At 37.2% G+C, this 23440-nt stretch overlaps 3 pseudogenes; all 3 read left to right on the top strand.

Annotated features, from left to right (window-relative positions):
- The first annotated feature begins 148 nt into the window (after nt 1-148).
- On the top strand, nt 149-8080 carry LOC120117749 (annotated as a pseudogene).
- Nucleotides 8081-9199: 1119 nt separating this feature from the next.
- On the top strand, nt 9200-12866 carry LOC120117744 (annotated as a pseudogene).
- Nucleotides 12867-14631: 1765 nt separating this feature from the next.
- Nucleotides 14632-22663, top strand: LOC120117743 (annotated as a pseudogene).
- The last annotated feature ends 777 nt before the right edge of the window (nt 22664-23440 follow it).

Below are 23440 nucleotides of genomic sequence, written 5' to 3'. Positions count from 1 at the left end.
GGCACCTCTTTGAACAATTTTTTTGGCTATCATAGATCCCTGAATATTTTTTGGGGTCAATATTTCCTTAAATATTTTCACCATTTTTTTGGGCTAAATTTGAGGAGAAGTGATATTTTGAGATATTATTATTATTATTATTATTATTATTATTATCTTTCTCTTGTGTTTTCTGGATTCTTAATGTTTGATATGCAAGAGAAGTTAAATCATTGGTTTTAAATTCAATTTGAGGGTTAAAATTTCTGTATGTTTTCAGAGGTTATTTTTGTGAATTAATAATGTTTTATGTGTGTAGGTATGTTCAAGAACCAAAGAAGTTGCTTTAATCTGCCATCTTATTCGTGCATTCGGGAAGGCCCTGATCACGCTCCTTGGTTTAAAGCTACCGTAAACTTTAATGGAGAGACCTTTGAAAGCCCTACGTTTTGCTCTACTTTGAGACAAGCAGAACATGCTGTAGCTGAAATAGCGCTAAATACTCTTGCCAACCGAGGCCCTTCAAAAGCACTGGCTGCAAGAGTTTTGGTAAGCAAACATACTTTTTTGAAGTGTTTCTCAGGTTGATTGCGAGTTGCAATGCAAGAACACCTTGTGTTGTGTTGACTCTTTTTTCTCTCTTAGTAACTGACTATCATCCTTAGAGATGCCAATGTCATATCTTAAATTTAAATTTAAGCAATGACTTGACATGGTTTTAACATTGAAAAATGACTTCATATAAGGGTTTAATAGAAGTCAAGGTAATAATCGGTTGTGTCATTTGAACACAACGAGATTTGGCAGTCGTCTGTTGGAAGGTTTAGTTGCAGCAATGAATTATGTCTTTGGTATAATCCATGGTTAAATCACCCTTTAGATCAATTACCTGCATACTTGCACAGCATATTCATCTTTTTAAACTTTCCTTTTAATACAATGATTTATGGGTTTTTCTTTTCTTTTTTTTGGTGAATTGCTTGAAATTGTTGAGCAACGTATACCATATTTTTTGAATCTGTTAACATTATCAATTATAGTTTTATATAAGCAATGGTATGCTAGAAAAACTCTAGATGTTAACTGTTTGCCCCCTCTTCAAGCCAGACTCTGCAGCTGATTTAATTTGTGTCCTTATATTGTTGTCTATGAATTTAAGCAATTATTCTTTGTGCTTTCTGAGCGGACACATGTTGAGCTAAAGCGAATATTCACTATTTCTTGCTTTAGGAAAAGAAATAAAGTAAGAATCTCCCGAGTTTGTGTCTATTGTGCAGGATGAAACAGGTGTCTATAAGAACTTGCTTCATGAGACTGCTCATAGAGCTGGCTTAAATCTTCCGGTCTACACCACTGTTCGATCTGGATCAGGCCATGTTCCTAGTTTTTCGCTTGACCTTGCAGGAATGAGCTTTACAGGGGATCCAGCTCAGACTAAGAAACAAGTACAGAAGAATGCTGCAATGGCTGCATGGTCAGCCCTTAGAAAATGTATGATTCCTTTCTTCCTTATTAAAATATCCCAAGGTTACATTTCTCGGGTTAGACAATGAAGCAAACACTCAATCTTAGCCTGATATGAAACAACTTATGAATTGGTATATATTGTGCTCCAACTCTTTAACTTTCTTGAAGTCACCATGTCCGACACATATCTGGACGTAGTTATGTGCATATAACCCTCCAAGGATATTCTGAATACATGGAAGAAGAAAAAAAAAGAGTTAAATGTATCTGTATTGGATGCGTACCCATAATGGATACTACATAATTCTGTCATCTATCATTTATTCATTTGCAACAAAAATGTTTCACTCTAGCTTAAAAAATCATTTTATGATTAATTCTCTGAAAATTTTCTTACTTTCAGTGTCTTGTTGAAGTTTTCTTTAATCACTTAAATCTTCCTCTTGGTGTTTTTATGTGCATATTTTTCCTTATACCACCGCCTAACATAACTTTCATGTGAATATTTTCTAATATAGCCTGGTACCTGCAGGGTCTCGGGACGTCGTTTCATTTTTGTCTTCATCATCTCCATTGGAGTCTAAAGGAAAACAAGAACAAGAGTAAGTTCTCGTTGCTCGTTTTCTTTCATCGTTACTGCCATCAGAAGCAGAACAGTGTGCAAAACGATTGTCGGAATGAAAAGCGGAGATCTGTCCCTGTATGTCGAGACCTAACCCCACCAATCCGAAGCTTATATCTTATGCAGGGTGAAGGTTGGCCTTACCCTAGTTTTTCCCCGGAAATGGCCTTGCCCATATACCAAATGTGGCAGCAAGAACAACAGTTGCAGCTGCAAAGCCATCTGTTTCCATTTCCGGTTTCTCCAGTTCCTCCGCCTGGTCCTCAGTTTCTTCCTTATGTGCGGTCAATTTTACATCCGAATCATCATCTTTCATTTCAAGCTAGGGACCAAGAACCTATCTTTACGACCCCAAGGCTATCACGCCCTTCTCTTTGCATCTCTAAGCATTCAGCATCTCAACCAACCATGGGAAGATCTACGGTGACCATTCAAGAGATTAAAGAAGAACCACCCAAAAACCCTTCATCTCCTGTAGTGATTGATTGGCTTGTTCCATGTCAAACTACTGCTGAAACTGTTATCGGCGAATCAAAACAGGAAGACCACAAACAGAAGAATGTTGAGTTGGAAAGCGAAGTTTTCCAGCCTGTGAATGACCGATTACAAAATCCAAATGCCTTTTGAGTCTTCTCATATTCGATCACAGTATCCTGCAAGGACAAGTTATTACAGAAATTCTATACCACCACCATCCTATGCAGCATCTCCTCCAATGAACCGAACAGTTAGGCAGGCTTCTTCCATGAGACCAAACATGCAAGAGCCGGCAACTCAGGCTCCTGTCCCGCCAAGAATGAGAACTGGAGCTCCACCTTTTTCAGCCAGACCAAGGTTCGAGAGAATGAACCTTGGTGGTACACACCGCAGTTCCATTCTATTGAACATAGAAGATGTTGAGTGTGATGCATATGCCAAGAAGGTTGCAGCAGAGGATAGTTAGCACTCAGGTTGTTTTGCAAGCTGTTATAATTGGTTGTAACAACGGCTAGAACGTTAGGCAGTTAGTTGGTTGCAGCATGAGTGTAGTGTATATAAAGCAAGAACTATACTTTGTAAAATCAGATTATCAATTTCATTCAAAGCATTCTTTACAGCAGTTTACTATCTTAGATAACATTTCAACATGGTATCTTTCGCCAAAGGTCTTGGATTCTAAGCTCCGACTGCGATAATGGCGCTTGACAGTTCGAATGTCTCCTCAACATCTGGAGGAGGTTCGTTGGTGCGCTCGCTTGTGTTCACTAACAAGAAAGTGAACGTCGTCTTGGATGAGATGAACTTCTTGCTGTGGAAACAGCAAGTGCTGCTTACAGTTCGAAGTCATCGCTTGGAGAGGATGTTGACAGGCTCGATGGTGGCACCACCAAAGACTGTGGTCGATCAGAATGGTGAGGTTGTGCTAAATGAAGCGTTTGAAGACTTCATGGCCCAGGACAGTGCGCTCGCATCCTGGTTACTGTCCACCATCAGTCCACAACTATTACCTCAATTCGTTGGTGCTGAGACAGTAGCTGCCGTATGGAACAAGGTCACGCAGTTCTTTGCTAATCGCTCCACCACAGCAGTAATGAATCTGCTATACAAACTTCAATCTCTCAAGAAAGGAGATGACAATATGCGTGTATATATCACACGTGTTAAAGAAGTGTGCGATGCGCTCGAATCTTGTGGAAGTCCTGTTGCACCAGTTGAGCAGATTGTAAGTGTGCTTAAAGGACTACCTCGTGAATACCAGTCCTTTATGGCGGTTATAACCACCATGCATGAGAAACCTACTCTCGATGTTGTCAGTAACATGTTAATTGATGCTGAAACTCAATTGGCTGGATTTGAGTTTTCAGCAGACAACCTTCCAATGAGTGCACATGTGGCACAACCTGCTAATCGGTTCATTTCTGGTTCAAGAACCAACCAAGAAGGTAATCGTAAATCTTACTCGGGTGGTCGATTAGGTGGTCGTGGACGAGGTCGTCCCCGAGTGCAGTGTCAACTATGCGGTAAGACTGAGCATTTAGTTCAACAATGCTGGTACCGGTTTGATCGTGATTTCCTTGGTGATGGCAGTGATGCACAACAATATAAAGCCAACTCTAATAGTGTTAATTTTGCTGACAACACACAGTATGACTCCTACAGTGAAGGAAGAGCCACTGAGCTCCCTCAAGCCAATGCAGCTTCTTCTTCGCGTGAGTATTGGGTAGTCGATTTAGGTGCCACGCACCATGTGACGCCAGATGTTGCCAAGCTAGCTCAACCATATGACTATAGGGGACCAGGTAACCTTCTTGTTGGCAATGGTGCTTCTCTTCATGTTGAAACCGTTGGTAACGCTTTAGTTTTTTCTCGGTCACAAGCACTAAAGTTAACCAATATCTTACATGTGCCTGATAACTAAAAATCTACTTTCGGTGTCCAAGCTTGCTAGGGACAATCGAGTCTTTCTTGAATTTCATGCCAACGATTGCTGTGTTCAAGATGAAATTACTGGCAGTGTTCTACTTCGAGGAAAACAGAACGGGGGCCTTTACTCGTTCGAGCTGGCTGACGATAGACATTCGGTTAATAACCAAGCTAGTGTTAGCTTAGCTACTACCTCCGAGGCGCTTGATTTGTGGCACAAACGCTTGGGCATCCCTCTCTTCAAACACTAAAAGATGTTTGTAAAAAGCTACATGTAAAAATTTCAACTAATACCAATAAAGTTTGCTCGGCTTGTTGTATTGGGAAAAGCCATAAACTGTCATTTGAACACTCGCAGACGGTATATTTTGAACCCTTTCAACTTGTGTTCTCTGATTTGTGGGGTCCCGCGCCTACTCCTTCAAACGGTTTTCGATATTACGTTGCCTTTGTAGACGCATGCACTCGCCATTCTTGGCTCTACTTGCTAAAAGATAAGTCTCAACTTCTAACTGCGTTCCAGTTGTTTAGGAGTATGGTGGCTACACAATTTAACCTCTCTATTAAAGCCATTCAAAGTGATTCGAGTGGCGAGTACAGACCCCTGAATACCTTTCTGGCCAAAGAAGGGATTATGCATCGAGTAACATGCCCACATACCTCTGAGCAAAATGGGGTTGTGGAGCGAAAACATCGACATTTGATCGAGCTCGCCCTTGTTCTTCTTGCTCAGGCTTCGTTACCATTAAAATTCTGGTCTTATGCTGTGACCACGACAGTCTATCTTATTAATAGACTTCCCACTCGAGTATTGCAAGGTACTTCTCCATTTGAAAGATTGTTTAACAGGCAACCTGATTATAATTTTATGAAGGTGTTTGGCTGTAAGTGTTTTCCACTTTTCCGGTTGTTTCAAAAGCACAAGTTCATGTTTCATTCCCAGCAGTGTACCTTCCTAGGCTACAGTCCTCAGCATAAGGGCTACCAGTGCCTAGCAGCGGATGGACGAGTTTACATATCTCGCCACGTTAAGTTTGATGAACTAACATTTCCTTTTGCAAAATTTCAATTCTCTCGTGGTTCAGCCAAGAAGAATTTGCCTGCTTTAGATGTAATTCTGCAGCCGAAACGGTTATGTGTACCTATGGCTTCTTCACATGCAAACACCTCTCCTGGGATTACATTGACCACCACTGCTTCTCGTGATCTCGTCATACCTACTGGGTCGAGTCTACAATAAACTGAAAACCAACATGCCTCTCATTCACAAGCATCGATTTCTCCTCCTACAACCCTGACTCCTGATGAAGAAACATGTTATGAGTCACGTGCACCTGAACAGCCTGAAGCTGAGTCGGTTGTTATATCTGAACAACCTGTAGCTGAGCCAGTTGTAACTGAACAGCCTGTAATTGAGCCAACTCTGGTGTCACAATCGAAAACCACAACCAATATGCACCCGATGTGCACACGCAGTAAGGCTGGTATTTTCAAGCCCAAAGTTCTCCTTAGCAACCTTGATGAGAACATCCCAGAAACTGTCTATGAAGCTTTTCAATCTGAGAAATGGTCTGCAGCTGTCCTTGATGAGTTTAACGCTCTACAGCAAAACAGTACCTGGACTCTAGTGCAACTCCCAGTAGGAAGGAAGGCTGTAGGATGTAAGTGGCTCTTCAAAGTTAAAAAGAATGCTGATGGTACTGTTCAAAGGCACAAAGCACGTCTAGTTGCGAAGGGGTACTAACAGGTACCAGGACAAGATTTCCAAGAGACGTTTAGCCCTGTAGTTCGGTTCTCTACGATCAACATCATCCTTTCGCTGGCTGTCTCGAAGAATTGGCCACTTCGGCAAATCGATGTTAACAACGCTTTTCTCAACGGTAGACTGACTGAAGATGTGTTTATGACACAACCACCTGGATTTGAGGTGTACAATCCTGATGGTACGCCTCTTGTCTGCAAACTACAGAAGGCGCTCTATGGGCTACGACAAGCACCACGTAACTGGCACAACAAGCTTCGAGATAGCTTGCTCGCTCTTGGGTTTTGAGGGTCCAAAGCTGACAGCTCTTTGTTTGTTACCGATCAGGCTGGCACTCGCACGTTTATCCTTGTATACGTTGATGATATCATACTGACTGGAGAATCACTCAGTCATATTGAATATGTGATTTGTGAACTCAATAAGCAGTTCTCGCTCAAAGACCTTGGAGACTTATCCTATTTTCTGGGTATTGAAGTCAAACGTGATGCTAACTCAATTGTTTTAAGTCAGAAAAAGTTTCTGCTCGATTTACTGGCCAAAGCGAACATGACACGTGCTAATCCGACTGCTTCGCCTATGATTGTAGCTAATAAACTCTCTAAGGATGAAGGTGACTTGTTAGTTGATGCATATGAATTTCGCAGCATTGTTGGTTCCTTGCTATACATTTGCCATACTCGACCTGATGTGGCTCTTAGTGTGAGCAAAGTTGTTCAGTACATGCAAACTCCTCGCGAATCCCATTTTATGGCAGTTAAAAGAATCCTTCGATACTTGGCAGGCACTGTGGACTATGGGTTGTTGTTTTCAACTGCTGGCTCTAATATGTCTATTACTGCATTTGCGGATGCAGACTGGGGAGGTGATCTTGATGACAGACGGTCGATGTCCAGTCATTGTGTATTTCTTGGCAAATGTTTGGTGTCCTGGCAGTCAAGGAAGCAAAAGACAGTCTCTCGGTCAACCATGGAAGCCGAGTATAAAAGTCTTGCGGATGTAGCTGCAGAGGTCACTTGGGTGAATACCGTTCTTGCTGATTTAGGTGAAGACTTGACTTCAACACCAACAATCTGGTGTGATAACTCAGGAGCTGTTGCAATGAGTGCCAATCCGATTTACCATGCCCAATCCAAGCATGTTGACCTTGATGTTCATTTTTGTGTGGGAAAAGGTGGCAGCCAAGCATCTACGCGTTCAATATGTCCCAGCCTCTCATCAGATTGCTGATGGATTTACCAAGCCATTAGCTAAAGGTGCTTTTGAATGTTTTCGTGATCAGGTTAAGGTGTGTTTAGTAGAAAAGCAAGGGAAAAAATAGGGGGAATATTGAACATAGAAGATGTTGAGTGTGATGCATATGCCAAGAAGGTTACAGCAGAGGATAGTTAACACTCAGGTTGTTTTGCAAGCTGTTATAATTGGTTGTAACAACGGCTAGAACGTTAGGCAGTTAGTTGGTTGCAACATGAGTGTAGTGTATATAAAGCAAGAACTATACTTTGTAAAATCAGATTATCAATTTCATTCAAAGCATTCTTTACAGCAGTTTACTATCTTAGATAACATTTCAATACATTGCACCGCCAGTTAAAATAAGATCGGTTGTACCGGTCTGTTCGGCCCCGCCATCAAGAAATACACCAAGCTTCAACAAGGAGGAACTGTTTTCCAACAAAGAGAAGAAAGATGCAGTTCCCGAGGATCGAACATATGCAACTTCAGAACTCAGTAATCTGAGCATGTAGGTGGAGAATACACTGCTTTTAAATTAATTATATTTATTATGTCCATGCTCGTGATAAACGCGACCGTGCATAGGTAATAGCACATGAGGCTTGCTGTTTTTAGTTCTCCCCCCTCTCTCTCTCTCTCTCTTTCTCTCTCTCTCTCGTGTTCATGAATAAATAAGTAGCTTCCCAAAAATCTGTATAAAACTGAAATTGATATTTTAAAATTTTATGCTTTCACGTGTCGAGCAAAATAGGTTTGGTGTCAATTCTCTTTTAAATGATGGCATAGGTTCAGGTTAATTTTTTTTCTTTAAACCAGATTTAAATTATCTATAATCTCTCGGTTTAGTTAATGCATATTTGACTTTCATATCTGTTTTTTTAAATTACAATGTTAATTTAGATTTTTAATTTTGTTCGAGTGATTTATTGTCTCATTTTAATCTTATTAAAGGGAAGGACTTATTGTCTCGTTCTATTAGATTAATTAATAGGTGAATTCTTTTAAGTTTTAATTTGTTTATAAATGAGTTGTTTTTTCTAAAATTTATAATTTGGTCATTTTATTAAAATATTATAATAAATAAATCATTTTCATTAAATATTAAATAGAATAAGATGTGAACTAATATAACAACAACATTAGTTTTTAAAATTTATATATTTGATAAGTTTAGTACTAATTTAAAACAATTCAATTTAAAAATAATTCAATTTAAAAATCTTATCAATTAAGCTTTGTCCTCTCTTAAGTTACTTGTGATTCTTTTAGGAATATTATATTATTTTTCTGGTATAATAATAATTTAACAATAATTTATTGTTGCTTTATAATAGAATGTTGTTATCCAACTGTTGATTTGATCTGATAGCATCGTTTAGTTAATAAAATTGCTAAAAGATTAGTGTTATTTTTAAATATGAAGGGTTAAATTTATTGAATTATTTTAAAAAAACAAATTGATAGAATGCATAAGTTCGAAAGATTAAAACTATTGTTATACCACCAATATTATATGTATGCTTCGATCAGAGTGATCTATTTTTAATAAAATTTTAATTAGTGACTAAAGTATAACGTTTAGAAAAAGAAAAAGTGACTCATTTGTAGCAGAAGTAATAACTGGGTTGACTCATATGGATTTTACCCTTAAATTTTCATTTTAAGAAAGACTCTCCTGCGAAAGACCTAGCATAATTACCAAAGTAACCTTATGAACAATGCGGCAATATAAGCGCTGACCTAATACCCTAAACCCACTCCATCGTTTTCTCTTCGCTCTCCCTTTCTCTATTCTCAGCAAGTCAGCAGACGGATACTGAACTTAGGTAAAGGAAACTAGTCACTTTTTTGTTTAGCAGCTTTAGATTCTTCCTCTCTCTTCATTAGCATTTTTGGTTGATTTTGGCTTTTGCTAGCTTTTCGTGAGTGCTAAGTTGGATTCTTGGTTTTGTGTACTGTAACTTCAACACTAAGGGGTTCCTTAAAAGACGTTTGATTGATGATTTTTTCCCTTCTTGTTTATGTTTTTTACAGTTTTGTTTACGAGTATGAATTGAAGAGGTAATTTTATGAATTGGGTTTTAAAAAAGGTGTGGCTTTTTTTTAATCATTTTTTGGGTCTTTATGTTTTTTTCGTTTGCAGTTTAATTATGACAGTAATTTTATGGTGATGTCTTAGGTCTGTTTTTCTTGACGATTGAGAAATGCTTGTGTTGTTCGAGACTCCGGCGGGCTTTGCCCTTTTCAAAGTCTTAGATGAAAGGAAGCTAAATAAAGTAGAGGTAATTTTCTCTCCATATCTCGTGAAAAATAATAGGAAGCTACATTTTTATTGTTACTAACTGTGGAAAAAAAGTACATTGATTGAATGAAAACCAATGGTTTTACGATTTAGTTTATAGAACTTATTGATTTTGAGTTGGATTGAAATTTGTGTTTTTGTTACTGTAGGACTTGTCAAAGGAATTTTTGGCTCCTGATTCTGCAAGAAAGGTTATCAAGATTTTGGATTTTGATCACATTTCTTCTCCTTTTAGTGCCATACCTTTTGGCTCTACTTTAACCATGGAGCTGATCCATTTTCATTTAAAATATCATTAGGTTGTGTCTTTGAAAGCCTTTTCCAAGTTTGAGAACACTGCAGAAGCTTTGGAAGCTGCAACCAAACTACTTGAAAGTGCACCCAGCAAAGGTCTACGCAAGTTCTTGCGTGCGCATTGTGATGGTGAAACATTAGGTGTTGCTGATACAAAGCTTGGAAATGCAATTAAGGAAAAACTGGTCTGTTAATAGCATGCATATATGGATTCTATGGTGATATTCTTCTGTCCCATTCAGCTGTGAGTCTTATTTAAGTAATTACATGTTTGCAGAAAATTGATTGTGTTCACAATACCGCTGTTATGGAGTTGCTGAGAGGTGTGAGAATTCAGTTGACTGAACTCATATCTGGTCTAGGTGCTCAAGATTTAGCTCCAATGAGTCTGGGTTTGTCTCATAGCCTATCTCGATACAAGCTGAAGTTCAGTGCTGATAAGGTACTTATAAATTTAACAGTCTCTTGTGAACTTGATTGAGAATTATCTTTTTCCTTTGGGACAGGGAGGGATTTGTGGAGAAATGTTCAATTGTAGAAATATATAAATAAGTTGGTACAAGATTATGGTAACTCTGTAAATGGTGAGTTTACACTGTAAGCATTAGACTCTTGTAGTTGTTTGATTTGAAACAATTATCTTGTTGAAGATGGCTGAGAGTTTTAAAAATTGTAAAATTTAGTTAAGCATTCTAGCCAATCATTTTAGTTGTATTAAATATGGTGTTAGAGTAAAATGCTCATTGGGAATTCTCGTTAAAAATGAAAGGCTGCTCATAATTTTGGTTTCATTTGTAGAAAGCTATGTTACTAGGACTTGGGTGTAACTGTTGGACATGGCTATGTGTCCAACACGGGTGTGTTCAATTTATTTTCCAAGGTTTCCGTATATTTCGAAGTCCTTGGAGGATCATATCCCCATACCTATGTCTGAGTATGTATGTGGACCTGGGTACTTCATGAAAAATGAAGACTCGAAATAATATGGGCAAAAACTGCATAAATGCATTCATCTGTGTGTAATTGCTTGCATCTGTCTTATTTTGGTGTTGAAGTGCCAACATAAGGTGGATTTGTGTGCTATTTGAATAATTGTTCTGTTTTAAATCATTTATTGTATTTTAAGACTCACGATTTCTTGATTGTGACTGTATAGTATAATTTTATTGTTTTAGGTTGATACAATGATTGTTCAAGCCATCGGTTTGCTTGATGATCTTGATAAAGAGCTCAACACATATGCAATGAGGATTCGGGAGTGGTATGGTTGGCATTTTCCGGAGCTTACTAAGATCATACAGGACAATATCCTCTATGCCAAGGCAGTGAAACTAATGGGCGACCGTGCTAATGCTGCTAAGCTTGACTTCTCAGAGGTATGAGCTCTGATTGATTAATCTGAAAATCCATACCCCAACCTGTGTATCAAGTGTGCCATGATTCCAATACGAAGCTTATTATCGTTTTGCCAACTATCAATTTCTTCACTTTTGGGCTTGACATAAAGAGCTTGAAGGAAATGCTTTCCTTATTTTTGAAGAGCGTGCTTAAATTTTTGCAGATATTACCCGAAGAGGTTGAGACAGAATTAAAGGAGGCTGCAGTGATATCCATGGGAACTGAAATTAATGACCTTGATCTTATGAATATAAAAGATCTATGTGATCAGGTTCTCAACCTTGCTGAATACCGGGCTCAGCTATATGATTATTTAAAGAGCAGGATGACACCATTGCGCCAAACTTGACTGCTCTTGTCGGTGAACTTGTTGGTGCTCGTCTCATCGCTCATGGTGGCAGTTTGTTGAATCTTTCCAAGCAGCCTGGTAGCACTGTTCAGATTCTTGGTGCAGAGAAGGCTCTCTTCAGAGCTCTCAAGACAAAGCATTCAACACCAAAATATGGGCTCATATACCATGCATCCTTGGTTGGTCAGGCAGCACCGAAACACAAGGGGAAGATTTCCAGGTCACTTGCTGCGAAGGCTGCATTGGCGATTCGTTGTGATGCTCTTGGAGATGACCAAGACAACTCTATGGGGCTTGAGAACCGAGCCAAGGTAAATCATATGCTTGTGTTTGACTTCTTTCTTTCTGCACCTGCACTTGCATGCATGCTTTACGGAAAAAACAAACAAAAAGAGAACGTAAGGTATTTCATACATATATTTTGTAGCTTGAAGCAAGATTAAGGGTTCTTGAGGGCAAAGAATTGGGACGATCTGCTGGTTCAGCTAAAGGCAAGCCTAAGATAGAAGTCTATGACAAGGATCGGAAGAAGGGAGCTGGGTTGATAACTCCTGCTAAGGTCTGTGCAATTGATGTATCTTATATATTGTTTTAGATTGTGTTTTTGTCCTCCTTTAAGTGGTTCTTTCCTTATATACAGGCATACAATCCCGCAGCTGATAATCTTCTTGGGCAAACTACAAATGTGACTGCGCTTGAGGATCAAGACATGGTCCCAAAGAAGAAGAAAAAGGTTGAGTCTGAACCTTCTCAGGCAGAAGAAGCAGCCGAGGCACCTGCAACAGAAGAGAAGAAAGAGAAGAAGAAAAAGAAGAAGAAGAAGAAGGCTGATAAGGAGGCAGGTTTGCCAACTAATGAAAATGAACCCGAAAACGTAGAACCAACAGAGAAGGAAAGGAAAAGAAGAAGAAGAAGAAACATCCTACCGAGGATGATGGGGAGAATGTTGAAGGAGAGAAGAAAAAGAAGAAGAGAAAGCATGCAGAACAAGGAGAAGAGTCTGAAGTGCTGACCAAGAAAGAGAAAAAGAAGAAGAGTGAAGATTGAGAAACATCAAAAGATCTAATGTGGTGATCGACTGCCAGAAGATTTTTGGGGTAATATTAGACATAGGCTATTATGCTTGTAAAATATGGTATTCTGTTGAGTGAATCATCTGGTAGTGTTCTTTAAACCTTATTATGATGTATTGTCAACTTCCCTTTGGATGCAATTGCAGGAAAGTATTAGAAACTTTTAATCTTTTCAGTATGAGTTTGTTTTATTTTGCAATGAATACGAAAATGGTAACCAAAAGTGAATAAGATGTTTAGCTTACCACTATTTTTGCCTGAAAAATCATCGCAGGCTTTCACATATTAGTTTAATGCATTGGTGCTCCCCTTTAACCAAAAGTGCAAAAATTATTTTATTATTTGAATTTGGACGTGTTTTGGATACAGTATTTATATGAAACGAATATATTTATTTTTACATATATAAGATTTACTATCACTCTCATTTTTCTTTTAATAATGGAGGTGATTGCAATATAATATCTATTTAGAATATCATTTAGTTACACATATACTTTCAGTCATAATTTAAAATTTCAGGAGAACAACATTCTCTTTAATAATAAATATCGAAACAAATATTTAATTATAATTAAAATTAAAATTTAATAATTAAATATAAATTTGAATCAAATATAATGGAGAATGATGTTACATCTATTTTTGTTTGTTTATTTATTTTCGTCTCCAACCCCGAGCACAAGTGATAGTCTTAGTTGGATCGAATGTAGTGGAGGATGATGTTATATCCATTTATGCGATGGACATACAATATTCCGTGGCTTTTATAATCCATGCAAATACAAAAATATAATATGCATTAATCATTATTGCAGAGGTGATGACCCTCATAAAATGATTAAATTAAATATAAGTCCCTTTAAAAATTAAGAGATTGTAAGTTAATATTTGATTAAATAACATTTTGACCTCTCTAAAATTTATGAAGTCGTGAATCAGTCCTTAAAATTATAAAATTAGAAGCCAATCCCATCTTAAAACTATATTTTAACTCTCACAACATTTATAATTCAAGTGACTCCATCAATATTTTTTATTACCTAAGAGGTTAAGCACCATTAACTTAATTTTCTATTAAGATATTACCACAAAATAAATTTTCAGTTTAAAGATATAATAATTATAGATAGTTTTAAGAATTGAATTTCTATTAAGATATTAACCATTGGAAAATATAACAAAAAGAAGTTTAAGAAAAAAATAACTTTTAGAGTGTCATCAGCTGTCTTGAAATTTAAATTTTTTTCGAATAATTATTTATTTTATTCATTATGTCAACTTTAAAATTTTATTTGTATTATCTGTAAAATAAATTATGTTGTTAATATATATTTTTTCATCCTCTAAAAAATATTTTTTGAAACCGTCGTTGAATTTCACAGTCACGTTAAAGGAAAAAAAACTTTATAATTTAATATATATATATATATTAATTTTAAGTTTAAAAATATTATATATTAATTATTTAAATTTAAATATCACGCTTTAAATGTTTTTGAATCCGTTACGGAATCTTTGATTAAGTAATGAGATAAAAACTTATTTGGCAAGTCGACTGATATAAATAAATACCTAATATTCAAATAGGGCAATTATAGAGAAATATTAGTTAAAAATCCAAGTAAAGAGAAAAATTAATAAATTATGATTCATTGTCGTTTTTAAAAAATTAATAAAAATAATAACCTTAGAGCATTACTGCACTACAGAATGCGGATGATCAGGTGCAAAGCTCAAATATGTTTAAACCTTCCCATGTATTTGATAAACCCCTTCTAGGAAAACACGTTCCAATCCTTTCTTTTCAGTTTCTTTGAATTCTTCGAACAACAAAGGCAGAAATTTGGAGAAACCCCCAAAAGAATCTCATTGAAGAGAAAAACCCAGAAAAGTTGGTAGTTTCAGAAAAAAGCAAAGGCAGAGCAAAAATGGAAGAAAGTAACAGTAACAATAGCATAGTAAACAACGTGGCAAGAGCCATTGTTGCAGCCCTTGATTGGAATTCTACTCCCGAGGCTCGCAAAACTGCCGTTTCGTACCTTGAATCCGTATTCTCTCGCTCGCTCTCTTTGTTTTGTTTGTAAATTAATCAGCTTTGGATGTAAAAATTACTACTGTAAAGTTTGATTCTGAAAAATGTCATTTTGAACTTCGATTCAGTAGACCAGTTTTTGAATTTTTGTAAAGTTGGAAAATTTGTGGACTTTTTCTTTTGGAAGAATTATTAGTTGTTCATTTAAGCTAAAGGGTCATTACAATTTGCTTTTATAGACTTGATAGTATCTCTTAGCTTTTCATTTTGAGAATAATCGTCTGTTTATTATGCTCATTTCCCTTTACTTTGTTTTTAGGTTTCAGGCTCTCTTTCTTTTTGTTTATCTTTGCATATTCTTAGTTTTGCTTTTAAAAAGTTCTTAAATTGAAGTTCATGTTATCTGGTGAAAGTTTTTGATTTTTTTTCTGTCGACTTGTTTGAATTTATATACAATTGGGAAATTTATGAACTCTTCTTTTTTAAGCTTGATTAGTGGTTTAATTGAGTTGAAGGGTTTAATCTCAAGAGTAATTGTGATTTGCTTTTATGAACCTTACAGTTCTCTCCATTAGGCTTAGCTTTGCAGTTTGACAAGAATTTTTCTGTTTGGTCTACTTCTTTCTCTTTGTTTTAAAATGGGGTTTTGGCATTGGTTATCTTTCAGTCTCTACTGAGGTTTCAAAATCTGCATTTTGCAGTTCCTTTGTTTCTCTTCTATCATAGGGTTTTCGGATGTTTATGATTGGTAAACGTTCAATATCTATGCGAAGATTGACTCAAGTTTGGGCTATCTTTGATTGGGTAATGTTACCCCTCCAAGTTTGTGCTATTGATATTTCAATAATGAACCCTGGTTAGAGATTTGATTGAACTTTGACTCCTTAGAATAATTTTAATTGTTTAAAAGGCGCTCCTCGTTTTGAAATTTTTTATTGTTATTAGTAATATTTTAGGGACTTTATGACTTCTGCAACCTAGGATGAATTGTTTATTGTGCTGAAATTTGTAACCGTGATTCACATAGCAATCAGTTTTGTCACGGTCTATGTTTTCTTGCATCTTTAAGATGAGTTTAATTGGTGAACTTTTGTTTAGTAAAACTAAACACAGAAAACTATTTAAGAGAGAAGCCCTATCATGACAACTAAAGGCTTCCGGTGAAAAGAGCTTAGGAATGAAGCCCTGGAAACCGTTTGCGTCCTTTGCGAATTCGTGTCTACTTTTTTCTGCAGAAAACTGCAAGATCATAATTTAATTCTGCATTTACTCTTGTATCATGACCCTATATACTTACGTGTTTTATATTACTTTTTTTCTTATCTTTCTGTAATATTTTCAGATTAAAGCAGGAGATATACGGGTTTTGGCAAACACGTCATTCCTTTTAGCCAGAAAAGATTGGTCTTCAGAAATACGGTTACATGCATTTAAAATGCTACAGGTTAAGCTCATTCAATATTAGTTCCTTTCTGTTTTTGCTGTGTCCTCACTTTGATGAAAGTGGTCCTGTTTCTGACTTAATCTCCGAGTTAAAATATTCATTATATGATGTTAATCATGATTATAATTGTGTATTGATCTTGAGAAGAAGATGTTTATCATCTTAATATCTATGCAGCACTTGGTACGGTTGCGATGGGAAGAATTCAGTCCTTTAGAACGGGGAACTTCTCAAAAGTTTCTGTTGAGTTAATGTCTGAAATGGCAGATCCTTGTGAGGAATGGGCTTTGAAAAGTCAAACTACTGCCCTCGTTGCTAGGTTTTCAACACGGTGCTCTGGCTGCCTGACTTTTGTCTTATTTTCTATCCCTGATCTTTTTTTTCTTGGCTTTATTTCAGGTAGTTCGAAGAGAAGGACTAAATCTTTGGCAAGAGCTGCTTCCATTGCTAGTTTCCCTATCCAATAAGGGCCCTGTTCAAGTAAAGCTCTTTGTAATCTACATGTAGTCATGATCTTCTTCTATTCTCAAAATAAGGCATTGGATAATTCCTCGGATTTTTTCCTTTCCATTTTAGGCCGAGTTGGTTTCAATGATGCTGAGATGGCTTCCGGAAGATATTACAGTCCACAATGAAGATTTGGAAGGTTTTTATCTATCTTGATTTGAATTTGTTTGTATGAGAACTGAATAATTTCATTTTCTTGGAATGGGGCAGTTGTTTGTTTAGATATGTTATTTGGACTTGGTCTTTTTCGGATATGGGTATGTATATGACACAAGTATGTGTTATTTTTTTGAAGAAAAAAAATCTATGTATTTGGGGGGTATATTCTGATTTACGATATTTGTTAGATGTTGGCGTCAGAAATGGGTACTTAGAATGAAGTGAAGAGTAGAAGTAACATAGATTTAGGCATCCCACTGAAATAAATTTATCTTTCAGGTGATCGGCGTAGGTTACTATTACGTGGGCTTACTCAATCTTTGCTAGAAATTTTGCCGCTACTATATACAGTATGGCTCCTTCTCTCCTAGAACATTTTTTTGCTTCATTTAGTGTTATTTTATATCCTCAACTTTGGTACAGCTATTGGAAAGGCATTTCGGATAAGCATTGAGTGAGGTGGGTAGACAACATCTTGACGTTGCAAAACAGCATGTGGCTGCTGTAACAGCTACTTTAAATGCTGTAAATGCATATGCCGAATGGGCACCTCTGTCCGATCTTGCTAAATTCGGCATCATTCATGGGTATGATATTCTTCTTTTCATTTCTCGAAAGAAGTTTTAATCATTGGTGTGATACCTTCCTTGCACTTATATCTGTATTTTGACAGGTGTGGCTTCCTACTTTCCTCTCCTGATTTCCACCTTCATGTTTGTGAGTTTTTCAAACTTGTCTCTCCAAGGTATGCTTTATGGTTTATATGATTAAGACAGATTTTCTCTCCCTGAAGACTACTGCATGACGTTGCAAACTTTCAATTACGGCATGCAGAAGGAGACCTGCTGACGACTCTACTTCTGAATTTGACTGCAATGAGTAGCATCTTCCAAATCTTGATGAATGTATCTGGAGAATTCTTGGTCAGATCTAGCTCAGCAGGTGGGGCTATAGATGAAAGTGATTCCGAGTTTGCAGAATATGTATGTGAAAGCATGGTGTCTTTGGGTTCCTCAAATTTGCAGTGTATTCTTGGAGACGGCAACACATTCTCTCTCTACATACAACAGGTAGTGACCATCAAAAGATTGCGATTGTGGCAAGTTTTTTAAAATTATTTCAACTTAAGTTGTATATTTGCAAACAGGTTTCTTAACATGGATGTATTTTACATTTTTTGTCATACGTTGCTCTAGCTCCATTTTTCTTGTAGTACCTGTATCCGACACATCTGGATATTGGTATGAGGAAATGATCCTCCAAGGACCTTCTAAATACATAAGAATTTGGATAAAACACATACCTATGTTCAACACTCTCACCCGTGTCCGAGTAACATTGTTTGTGTGCAAGATTGTGAAGCATTTTCGTTTGATAATTGTTCTGGCTACTTTTGTTTAGTTATGAGTAATAAAAAATTATGACTTAATTTTTTTTACAGATGCTTGGGTTCTTTCAACATTTTAAGCTAGCTCTTCATTATCAATCCCTGCAATTTTGGTTGGTGCGTGGAAGCTTTTCATAAATTATTGTGATAACAAAGCATGAATTGCAAAAGCTAAAATCAAATAAAATATTTTCTCTAGACGCTAATGCGGGACTTGATGTCAAAGCTGAAGCTTTCAGTGCATTCATCCGGAGATGGATCATCTGCTAACAGTGCGGACTCTGGTTCTGCTCCAGTTGATAATGAAAAGCAAAAGATTTTAAGTTCTCTCAACGAAGATATTTGTAGTGCAATTCTGGATACATCTTTCCAACGAATGCTTAAGAAAGAAAGGCTTGTTGCTGGACAGGCCCTTTCTCTAGGGGTTTTGGAGTTTTGGAGTGATGATATTGAAGGCAAGGGTCATTTTGGCCACTACCGTTCTAGGCTGGTAGGCTTTACTACCTCATTTTTTATTTAGATTCATTCAATTTGGAAATTCAAGCATAAACATACATTTCACCCCCCACCCCCCCACTGCAGTTTGAGTTAATCAAGTTCATTGCTTCTATCAAGCCCCTTGTGGCTGGTGCTAAAATTTCTGAAAGAATTATTATGATCATTAAGAACCTCTTGAATTCTCCAATGCCTGCTCATGTTTCGTTGCTAACTCTTTCCATCTTGTTTCTTTCCATTATACCTAGTGTTCAGGTTTTCTGGTTTAGAAGCTTCATTTTTATTATTTTCCGAACTTTCAGGACTTAGCAGTAATGGAAAGCATGCAAGCAGCTCTGGAAAGTGTTGTTAGTTCTATTTTTTATGGTTTGAATGAGTTTGCTGGGGGAAGTTCTGAAGTTCACTTAGCTTTGTGTGGAATATTTGAAGGTTTGCTAACCATTCCTTATTTTATTTTCATTAATCTATGTTTATGATACCTTACCTACCAAAAAACGCTGTTTACGATGGGTTGAAGGTTTACTTCGGGAACTTCTTTCTTTGAATTGGACTGAGCCTGCCCTTGTGGAAGTACTTGGGCACTATCTAGAAGCAATGGGTCCATTCCTCAGTATTTCCCGGATGCAGCTAGCAGTGTCATCAATAAGCTTTTTGAGCTCCTCAATTCACTTCCTTTTGTTGTTAAGGTTCAATTCTCTTTTCCATCTTTTTTTCCACTTGACGACCATGTATTGTAATTTTTACCCAAAGTTCTACTTGACAGGATCCTGCAACAAGCAGTGCACGACATGCAAGGTTGCAAATTTGCACATCGTTTATTCGAATAGCCAAAGCTGCCGACAAAAGTATTCTGCCTCAATGAAGGTAACACATCGGTCGAGCAAAATGATAACATTTTTGCTTGAAGCTTTGAAGTTTACAAAATGCTGACATAGATAGTTATTATTCAGAAAAGAGTGTGTCATTTTTATTTCCCCAATAGGATTGTGAAGTTGGAAGTATACAATGTTTCTTTAGCTCTTAAATTTGAGTAGAAAAAGTCCACATAATCCTTAAGCAAATACTGACAGATGTGCTTCATAAGGAAATTTGTTGGAATCTGTCACGGGTTTTAATGGTTAACTTTTACAACCATCACTTGTCTGTTTATAAGAGTCGAGGAAAACCTAAATTTTGTCCAAACATTATATTTACTTCACGATGTTGCTTATGCAGGGTATTGCCGATACCATGGCATATTTGCAAAGAGAAGGTTGTTTGCTTCGTGGTGAACATAATCTTCTAGGTGAAGCGTTTCTTGTTATGGCTTCTGCTGCAGGGTAATTACTTGCTTAAAGCATATCAGTTTCCACGTAAAACGTTCTTTTTTTCCCTTCTTTTTTGACATTTCTTGAAATGGAGCAGTGTTCAACAGCAACAAGAAGTTTTGGCATGGTTACTTGAACCCGTGGATACAAATAGAGTGGCAAAACAATTACTTGTCTGAACCTCTTGGACTAGTTCGTTTATGCTCCGATACGGCATTCATGTGGTCACTTTTCCACACTCACATTCTTTGAGAAAGCACTTAAGAGGAGTGGAATGAGAAAAGGCTGCGTACAAAACAGCTCAACAGCAACTTCTACCCCTCATCCAATGGCTTCTCATCTGTCTTGGATGTTTCCTCCCCTCTTAAAAGTATGCTATTGTGACCTACATATATATATAATCTGTAAGATGACTCAGAAACAACCTTTGACAGCTTTACCATTCTTCCGCAGCTGCTTCGTGCTATACATGCCCTTTGGTCACCATCCGTGTTCCAAGTATTACCTGGAGAGATTAAAGCAGCAATGAGCATGAGTGATGTGGACAGATCCAGTCTTCTTGGCATTGGGAACCCCAAATTGTCAAAGGGTGCATTAACTTTCAATGATGGATCTCGGTTTGTTGTGAATAAGGAAGGGTATACCGAGCCAAATGAAACTGATATACGGAATTGGTTAAAGGGTATCAGAGATAGTGGGTAAGTATTGCATTTGTACATTTCGTAGTCCTGATACGCAACTTACAAAAGCTAATATTTTGAAAGGAATGCTTCAATCATCATCTGCTCAATGAGTCTTTCCTAATCTGTGTTAATGTATCTTCCACATTCATAGGTACAATGTAATGGGCCTATCTACAACCATTGGTGATCCGTTTTTCAAATACATGGACATTGATTCTGTTGCTTTAGCTTTAGTTGAGAATATACAGTCAATGGAGTTCAGACATACGAGGCAGCTTGTTCATTCTGTTTTGATTCCTCTGGTTAAGTCTTGCCCTACCGACATGTGGGAGGTGTGGCTGGAAAAGCTACTACACACATTATTTGTCCATTGTCAGCAAGCTCTGAGTTGTTCGTGGTTTGGTCTTTTGTGTGAAGGCCGGGCAAAGGTTCCCGACCATCACGATATCCTTACCGGGTCAGACCTGAAAGTGGAAGTGATGGAGGAGAAGTTACTCTGAGATTTAACTCGTGAAATATGTTCACTCCTTGCTAGTATAGCGTCACCAGGATTAAACTCTAGCCTTCTTTGGAACATTCGGGGCATGTCAGTCGTGTGGACATGTCTTCTCTAAAAGATTTGGATGCATTTGCATCAAGCTCTATGGTTGGGTATGAAGCTGCACTTATTTCTTTTAGTGTTGAAATCCTGTAGTACTTTAAGATTTACGATATTATATTATATTTATTTCTGTAAATTCTAGTTTCTCAATGTTCTTATTTGTTTACAGTTTCCTTTTGAAGCACAAAAGCCTGGCAATTCCAGTATTGCAGATTTCATTAGAAGCATTTACTTGGACCGACAGTGAAGCTGTGACCAAAGTTTGTTCTTTCTCTGCTGTTGTGGTTATTCTATCTATACTTACAAACAATGTCGACCTCCAAGGATATGTCTCGAGAGATCTGTTTTCTGCAGTCATCCAAGGTCTGGCCCTCGAGTCAAACGCTTTTGCTAGTGCTGATCTGGTTAATCTCTGTCGCGAAATATTCTTGTCTCTCTCTGACAGAGATCCGGCTCCCTGACAGGTTAGTTTTCGGAACTCTAATTTCTCCATTACTATTTAAGCGGATACACGCTGATCATACAATCCTTATAATACTAATTGACGACGCCTTTATCGGACTATTCCAGATTTTACTCTCTTCCTTGTATTACCCCGAATGATTTACATGCCTTCGAAGAAGCCTTGACAAAGACCGCTAGTCCGAAAGAACAGAAGCAGCATATGAAAAGCTTGCTTTTATTAGCTACTGGGAACAACTTAAAATCTCTTACTGCTCAGAAAAATGTAAACGTTATAACAAATGTTACCGGTAAAGCACTCACTTTACATCTGACTGCCTTTTTTGTTGCTGTTCCGGGAAATGTGCTTACGAATTTTACCATACTCTGTTTCAGCGCGGCCACGCGGTTCAGTCAATACTCCGGGAAATAGAAACGAGGAGGGCGACAGTGTGGGATTGGCAGCAATTCTGTGATGGATTTTCTTGGATTCAGCGTTGTACAGGAAGTTTAACCTGTAAATATGAAAAAGAAACATGCGATGGACACAGTTTACACAATGAGACAGATGGAAGCTTTTTTTTTCTCTTTAACAAATTATGATCTGAAATAGAATTTACTAATGTTTTCTTCCATATCTTTGGGTGATTATAACATCAAATTACTTTACTTTTTTTGGTGTTGGTGATTGTACATTTTTCTTGGACTCGGGATACGAATGTTTGTATGACAATATGTTCAATTCATTTCTAACTTATGAATGTTCGAGTAATTACCCTAATATTACTGGCTGATTATAACATCAAACTGTTCATATCTTTGGTGGTGGCAATCTTTTTACATTACTTGAACTTGAAGACGAGTGTCAAATATAGATATTTATATTCTATTCTTTTCTAAGTTTTATATATTTCAAGGATCATACAAGAATCCATGTCCGCCCTACTCATTTTACTTCACCCAAAACCAATGGTTGAGATAAAATTGTACGAAAACTTGGGATTTTGAATAATTTGATTTTTATCTAGAATTGAGCTCTGAGTTTTAAAAGTGATACCCGATCAAGCTTAGATCGAGTTTTAAGTCTCGAATCTCTAGCCAATCTCCTTGTAGAACCCCCCGAAAATAGTTTGATGATGACTCTGGCCTTGAAGTTGAAGATGCCAGATATCGAGAACCATTGGGCAGAGGCCACTACTTACAAGTACCGAAGAAATGCATGTGCATGCAGCTTTGAATGCAATGTCCTTTTCTTAAATAACAAATCACTTAGCTAAAACACTTTTTCATATGAACCTTCCCTTTATCCAATCTCACTCTCCACTCTTATATTTCATGCATGTATGTTTACGCAAGGCTTATTCTATTAACAAAGAATGTTTTTCTTCTGGGCTCGATTTTAACTTCCCTTTTCATTTATTTGCTAAAATGGAATCAAACCAATTTCCAAAATACAATGCATGTATATTGTACTAACCATGGATGAACCGAAGGGA

Source organism: Hibiscus syriacus, unplaced genomic scaffold (assembly GCF_006381635.1).
Source record: "Hibiscus syriacus cultivar Baekdansim isolate YM2019G1 unplaced genomic scaffold, ASM638163v2 tig00110321_pilon, whole genome shotgun sequence".
Classification (NCBI taxonomy): domain Eukaryota; kingdom Viridiplantae; phylum Streptophyta; class Magnoliopsida; order Malvales; family Malvaceae; genus Hibiscus; species Hibiscus syriacus.
Note: the sequence above shows the minus strand (reverse complement) of the source record. Positions and strands in the feature narration are given on the sequence as shown.